Genomic DNA, 8065 nt, shown 5'->3' with positions numbered 1-8065 from the left:
TGCCTGTGCATTTTATTTTTGATGGCACTCCCTTTAAATGTAGTGGCAACTCTGAATGTTAATCTTCTTCGCAGTAGATCTAAGCAACAGCAATTAACAAGATTTATTAATGACAATGATATCGATATTTTTTTGTTACAAGAAATAAATGTAGATAATATGCATTTTCTGGGTCCACGGTTTCATGCGATATGCAACCCTGGGGAAAATCAAAGAGGTATTGCCGTTGTGTATCGTTCCAGTATTGATATTAAACAATTCGAAATCCATCCAAGCGGCAGAATAACGACGCTGCTAACAAATGATAATACGCTATATGTAAATGTTTACCTCCCGTCTGGTTCGAATAAAAGAGAAGAAAGAGAACACTTTATTACACATGAATTACCTTATTATGTAAGACATAATTTTGATCACCTATTTTTTGGTGGAGATTTTAATTGTGTGCTCCATGCAAAAGACCAAACTGGAGAATATAATCCATCGTTAGCCTTAGACCGCATGATCCTTCAACTCTGTTTATATGATGTGTGGGAATAACTGCATGGCAACAACATTCGGTTTACGTATCATCACCTGAATGCAGCTTCTCGTATCGACAGAATTTACGTGAACGCAGCTTCAACAGATAAACTTAAAACGGTCAGTACGATACCAGTTTCCTTTACTGACCATGATTGCGTAATGTTGAAAGTGGAAAAACTTCATCATGTACCACAGATCGGGAAAAGTTATTGCAACTGAGCTCTCAGTTATTACGTGATGACAAAATTACCGAAGATTTTAAATTTTTTTGGGAGGCAGTGACTGATAGAGTGAGACGGTCTTCATCCAACATTCTTCATAAATGGACCTACATTGTTAAACCAGCTATTCAGCAGTTTTTTTAATCCCAAGGCATACAAAGGGCACGTACTGCACGTAACAAGCTGCGCTATCATTATCAACTCCTGCAGAACATCTATCAACAACAATGTGGCGGTAAAGATGTTTTTAAACAAATGCAAGCTGCTAAGAGGAGACTCAACTTACTTCAAGAGCGTGCATTGCAAGGATCCTTAACACGAAGCACAAATAGTTCTATCATTGCTGAAGAAAAAGCCGCGCTTTTTCATATTGCTACAGAAAAAAATAAAGGTCAAACAAAGTTTATTCATCAGTTAAAAACACCAGATAACCAAAATATCACAGGTACCCCCTTAATATTGGAAGAATCTTTCGAATATTTTCAAGCAAGATTTCGCCATAGAGTACACTCTGAGCAAGATCAACATACCGTACTTCAATATTTGCAACGAGCCATTTCACTTGATGATCAACAATTATTAGAACAACCCATTACTGAAGAGGAAATTAGAAGAGCGATAATTTCTGCAAGTTCAAAATCAGCTCCAGGTCCAGATGGAATTACCTATACTTTTTATAAGGCTGATTGGGACTTCGTAAAAGAGCAACTCCTACAAGTGTTTAATGAAGTATTTATGTGTCAAGTAGACTGTACGAGTTTTACGGAGGGCATTGTAATTCTTATTCCAAAAAAGCAATGTACCGGAATGATTAAAGACTATAGATCGATTACACTTCTAAATACCGACTATAAAATTGTAATGAAGATTTTGGCAAATAGATTAAGAACTCTGTTTCCTCAAATTATAGATATAGGGCAAACGTGCGCAGTGCCAGGAAGAAAGATAACCAATATTCTCTCTACTATTAGGGATTTGTTATTGAAAAAAGAGATAATATTGCTGGGTTATTGAACATAGATCTTGAGCAAGCCTTTGATAATATCAATCATTCCTATTTGTTTGCAGTGTTACATAAATTGAATATCCCTATAAAACTTATCAATACCTTCAAACAATTATATCAGAATGCATATTCACGTGTACAAATAAACGGGTATTTTATGAAACCAATCGCCTTACAAAGGTCCGTGCGTCAAGGCTGTCCAATGCCAATGATATTATCTATATGTGCATTAGAAACGCTGCTGAGGATGCTGACCTTTTCCTTGTGTAGTAACAGAGAGATGGCGTCTATAACACCGGTTTATGCCTATGCCACCGATGTGATTATTTTATGCAAAGAAACAACAGACCCCCCTCGTATTCAAGAAGTGCTACAGGTAGCCTATTCCGAAGTGCGTCAAACTCTGTCTTTAATTTTACGAAAACTACTTTCATGGCCCTAACTCCAAAGGGGCAAACGATATCAACTCGATTTACTAATGTTAATGAAATGAAAATTTTAGGGATACTATTTACACCCAATGTTATGGATGTTATTGAATTAAATTGGAAGGATATTGTTAACAAATTCAGATATGGAATACAAAGACATCTCAGTCGAAATTTGAATGGTATCCAAAACGTGTGGCATATAAACACGTTTATTTTAAATAATTTCAATTAAAAACTGTTCCGGGGTCGGGTATCGATCCCGGGACCCTTCGCTTGGCGCGCGAACGCTCTACCGACTGAGCTACCCCAGGAACTATACACGACACCCTCACAAAATATGGTACATTGCGCAAGTTCTTCCGATACCCGAACATACAACTCAACAAATTGAAAAGATTTTAGGATTCTATTTGTGGAAAGGTTTCGTATTTCGTATCGCACGACCTCAGTGCAGATTGTCGATCAAGGAAGGAGGTTTACAGTTAACTACTGTAAAATCTGAATGTGATGCTCTATTTATAAAAGATATATTACGCGCTGTCCACAGTATAGACACTTTCGTGTTCATATCTAACTATATTTCTTCATTTCATGCATCCAGTATGACAGGTCTTTGAAAAAACTCATCACCAGTGACGCCAAAAAATTGTTGGAAGACACAAATATTGCACCAGAACAAATAACTAAACTGATCTACAGCTACTTACAAGACCAAGTGAAGTTGTTATCGAATGTAGAATGTAAATTTCCTAATAAGAACTGGACAAAGATTTGGTCATATTTTTAAATACCATCAAGTTGGAAATGGGAGACATGCGCTAATTAATGGGATAATTATGAAGGAAGAAACTACAGTGAAACCTGCCTTTGCGGTCACTTCATTTAAACGGCCACCTGGCCAAAAGGCCAATTTTCTCTGGAACCAATTGGATTTGCCACAAGATCAATACAAATTCTCTCTTTATTTAGCGGCCACCTCATGCACCGGCCAGTGGCCGGGGTCTATTTGGATTGGAACCTGACTATAACAGTCACTGTCCAACAAGAAATCTTTTCACGGATACTGTCTGACCTATTTTTTCGATGGTTAGAGGACAGGAAGCAATATCACGAGGACAATACCTAAGTGTACAACAGTACACCCTCCATATCTTGGGGTTAGTTGGTTACAGTTTTATGACTCTTTTGTCACTTTCCACTTCGACCCTGCACAGCTATAAATTCATACTCGTTTTTGAAGGATTGAAACACTGATGTTTTCCATCGACAATGTCACAGTATGCTTCAGGTCAGTAGTTAACCATTCGAATTTTTTTCTCCTCTTTCTATCTTTCTCTATTTGGACCAGCTTTTACGAATTTTTCTTCTTTTCATTCAGTTGATTCAGAGGAACTGTGAAGTTAGTTTGAGAGAGAAATCATGTCTAACAATAAATCTAGAGTAGTTTAGAGGTGAGACGAGAAATGATTGAAGAAAGTGAGAAGGGAACATCTGCGAGAAAAATTGCACAAATATTCAAATGTGGAAGGACACAAATAAATGGTATAATTAAGAATAAAGATGAAATATTGAAAGAATTGGGAAAAAATATGCCAAAAAAGAAGAGAGAATCTATGTTTAGTAATGTGAATGATTTAGTTTATGAATGATTCAAGTGTGCGAAGGCGAAGAAATTGCCAGTAAGTGGGCCTATGATTCAAGAGAAAGCTCTTGAAATTGCCAAAAAAACTCAATGTAAGCAATTTTGTTGCTAGTAATGGGAGGTTAGAGTAGAGTGCTTTAGAGAACGGCATAACATTGAATTTCGTTCTGTGTCTGGTAAAGGAGGTGACATTGCAACCAATGTTATTGAAGAATAGAAAAAATAGACTGCCTTCAGTTCTGCAAGAATTGGAAGAGGCTGACTTTAATATGGACGATTGTTGTACGCGCACAGTAATAAAAAGTCAATGAAATTCAGTATTTTCATAAAAAACCTCAACCTTAATCAAGCGGCCACCTGATAAAACGGCCATTTTACAAGGTAACTTCAGATGGCCGCTTTAGACAGGTTTCACTGTACATGTGTCACATTGTTCCAACTCCACAGTGCAAGACATGTGGGAATATTGATACAATTAGGCACAGACTAACAAGATGTTCAGAACTTAAAGTGGTATTTGGTTATGGTACAGCAACAGCTAAACAATGTGCACAAGGCAAGAAACCCGAACACGAATCTGCGGATCGTTCTTGAACTGGACTTACCACAGACTCCCCATTATTTTAGTATATTGTGGCTTGCAATGGGTTTTATTATTATATGCTGCAAATCAAAACAATAACTTCACCCGAACTCAGAAGGGTATGTCTACAAACTGGTGTACACGTTAGAAAAAACTTCAAATTCTAGACTTTCTTACGGAAGAATAGTTAGGGCCTACTGCTTTGAATATTTTAGCGTTGGCAACACAGAGTGACGTCAGCATTAGGAACACAGGGCGACTTCAGCTTTGGCAGCACCGAGGGGGGGGGGGAAGTCGGCCATGTGGTAATACACTGCTACACGTGTCTGCATCTGGATCCTGTTTTTACAATGTATCAACAATGTTATTTAATTTGTGCCACTGGCCTTTGTAATGTGACTGCTAAGAATGAAAGTGTTCTTTCTTTTCTTCTCCAGTGAAGATAGTAAATTTGAATTAATTTTTCAACGTTATTTAGGCAAATGAAAGTGTGTATAATATGAATAATATGTTTCTATCGTTTAGGTATAGTGTGATGTAAGCTCTTGAATTATTGTTGTACTAGCCGTACCCGTGCGCTCCGCTGCACCCGTTAGAAATAAATATAAAGTAATTACATAATTAAAATAGGACATTTGATCCAGGGAACATTGGTGTTTGATAGAAGGATAAATCGTTTATTATGTTAATTTAAATTGCATCCAAATAATTAAAATGCGATCATTTTGGTCCAGAGACCACTCATTTGGTGCAATGACAATTCCTTTAACATGTTTCTTAATTGTATTATATTACTGTATATTATATTATATTGTATTATATTATATTGTATTATATTATATTGTATTATATTATATTATATTATATTATATTATATTATATTATATTATATTATATTATATTATATTATATTATATTATATCAGAAGTTACTGTAATAACATTATAGCATTATGTCCATCTAGAGAAACTACACTTTCCCATGGTGAAATAATAATTACCGGTAATTATACAAATCGGTTAATTTAGCTTTCGATATTACTTCATACAAACAGAAACATTCTCTGTAGGCTATCTTTCATAACTTTCGATTGTTGCTGTCCAAGGCCCCTTATAGACGAAGTCATTTTTTTTTAATTCATTACACGGCCTTAGATGGCAGTTATTTTAAGTTTAAAACTCATTTATCTCATTAAATATCAGTCCTATCAAAATTTTTCAAGGAATAAAACTTATCGCAAATTATTTGTAAAGAAACTTTTGTTATGGAACATTTTTCACAAAAATCAATAATAAGTGAGATATTACGATTTATTTAATTCAGGCCCCCTTATAACCCCCTTGTAAATAATCTATTTTTAATGCCATATAGCCTAAAATCTAAGTTACTACGAACTTAATTTATATTCCAATTTTCATCGAAATCCGTTCAGCCATCATCGCGTGAAAAGGTAACAAACATACAGACAGACAGACATACAAATAAAAATTTCAAAAAAGCAATTTTCGGTTTCAGGGTGATTAATTATATATGTTAGGATCAATTATTTTTAGAAAATCGAAAATTACCAGAAAAATTTCGGCTACAGATTTATTATTAGTATAGATTACTAAAACAGTAGTAAATAAATAATCTTTATCTTAAAAAAAAGTGCGGTAGTAAGTGAGCGAGTCGATTTCTAACCTGCAGTGCAGCGTTACTGTCGTTACTTTATGTATTAAGTCTTTCTAATAAATGAGCCGTTCAGAGCAAAAGTGGTGTAAGTCAAAATTGGGTAATGAGGTTTATAGTAAAAAATTCTGTAAAATATAGCGCAAAGTAGCAATTAATATGTCCTTCGTGCTATCCACTGAATACTAATAGTTTAAATAAATTGAATATTAATTGCTACTTTGCACTGTATTTTACAGAATGTTTACTTTAAACCTCATTAACCATTTTTGATCTACACCCTTTAGCTCCGAACGACTCATATGTAGGCTTTAGTTGAATTGTACACTCCATATAGACTACCAAGAGTAACAACTGTAAAATTGGTTATATTTCATTTCAACAGTTTATGTTCCACCGAAGTACACTGCACTTCGCATGTTCGAACCTGCTCTTGTTCACATCTGACCGCTGTATGGTTGCAGCGTAGGCAACCTTGTATACATGCATCATCTGTAGGTAAAGTTACTACATAGTTTGTAAAGGTGTATTTTGTAAATAGCGATATGTCAGCAACAAATGATTTAAGGTAGAATACATTTTAGCATTAAAATATTTTTTCATATTTTGTCAAAATAAATGTCATATTCTGGCCATTTCGATCACCTTATGCAGGTCTCTAAGAATGAGAAAGCACGTTCAACTGCTCAAGGCATTACATAACAGCCTTCCTTCAAATTGTTCTTCTGTGTACTGTTATAAATAATGCTTATTATGTAATTCATTTGTTAATATATCACAAGATATCATGTATTGTAATATGAATAGTGTTGTATAAATTATATCTTATATTATGTAAGTTAATACGTAAGATGCTAGCTAATTTAATTTAGTGATGTCACAAACTATTTTCAAATCATTTTTGTTTAACCTACGTATATAAAAATTAGTGTTAACGTGCTGAATCTTTTTCGAGGGCTAATTCCTCTTTTCATTTCCTGAATTTCTTTTTATTTCTATATAGATGAAATCGTGTTTTATGTCAGATACAAAAATGCATATAATATTTCTCAAATTATGTAATACTGTATCATTTACATTCGCCTGTTGTCGGTTTTTTAACAGTTTCATAACAGAAAATGCCCATCTATGAACGGATGGTATTGCGAAGCTAGTATTATAAACTATTTCATAATTAGCCGTTAATACAGTTCCAAGTGAACATTTGTTCGGTCTTAATGTTATTATAACTAACAAATAGTCGATTATATATCAGTATTAATAATTAATTCCTGTCGCAGTTAATAGGTGTTCACTTACCAAAGCTGTAAAAGCAAAACGTTTCAAATTCTTCCAGATTCATAATATGAATTAATTTTATGCTCGACCATGCCGAAATGTAGTAATTATACACCTGATAGCAGTCCTTTAATGCATGTCATTAAAGTACACGTACTCATAAAATTACAGGTGTTCAGCCATGACGAGTCAGCTTTGTACCGTTATAAAATCGCAAGTATCGATTATTCTCGGATATGCAATCGAAAGAGAATTAGCGAAAAGTTACGGAGGCCGGAAATCCAACACTGTCGCAGAAGGTTATGTTCTGTTACTATAATAATTAGCGTTAATTGTAAATAATATTCAAATAAATTCAATTTGTCATCTCGTTTTTCAATGTCTAATTTAATTTCAATGTTATATCATAGTTAATATTTAGTTTACTCTGTAGGTTCTTATAGGCTGTCAAGGTCAATGTGGACATCTGTTCCTCGGAAAAAATCAATACTTTCGCGCCTGCGCACATCTCACAATTTACGAGGTATTGCTCAAGGTCAGTTAGATACAAATAAAATGAATAATTTCAAGTTAGAAATATGGTCGAGCATAAAAAGTCGTATGAAACTCGCCTATAATGGTAATTAAGAAGCTCAAATGTAAATGACACTCGGGAGGAAATTAAACGCAGAATAAATATGGGAAATGCGTGTTATTATTCGGTTGAGA

At 34.5% G+C, this 8065-nt stretch overlaps 1 non-coding gene across 1 annotated transcript; it reads right to left on the bottom strand.

The window, feature by feature from the left end:
* Window positions 1–2421: 2421 nt before the first annotated feature.
* On the bottom strand, window positions 2422–2495 carry TRNAG-GCC (transfer RNA glycine (anticodon GCC)). The gene has a single exon. It is a non-coding gene; the product is annotated as a tRNA-Gly (tRNA).
* Window positions 2496–8065: the final 5570 nt, after the last annotated feature.

The sequence above is a fragment of the Periplaneta americana genome, chromosome 15 (genome assembly GCF_040183065.1).
Source record: "Periplaneta americana isolate PAMFEO1 chromosome 15, P.americana_PAMFEO1_priV1, whole genome shotgun sequence".
Taxonomy (NCBI): Eukaryota; Metazoa; Arthropoda; class Insecta; order Blattodea; family Blattidae; genus Periplaneta; species Periplaneta americana.
The sequence above is the reverse complement of the archived record's forward strand: the minus strand, read 5'-3'. Positions and strand labels throughout refer to the sequence as shown.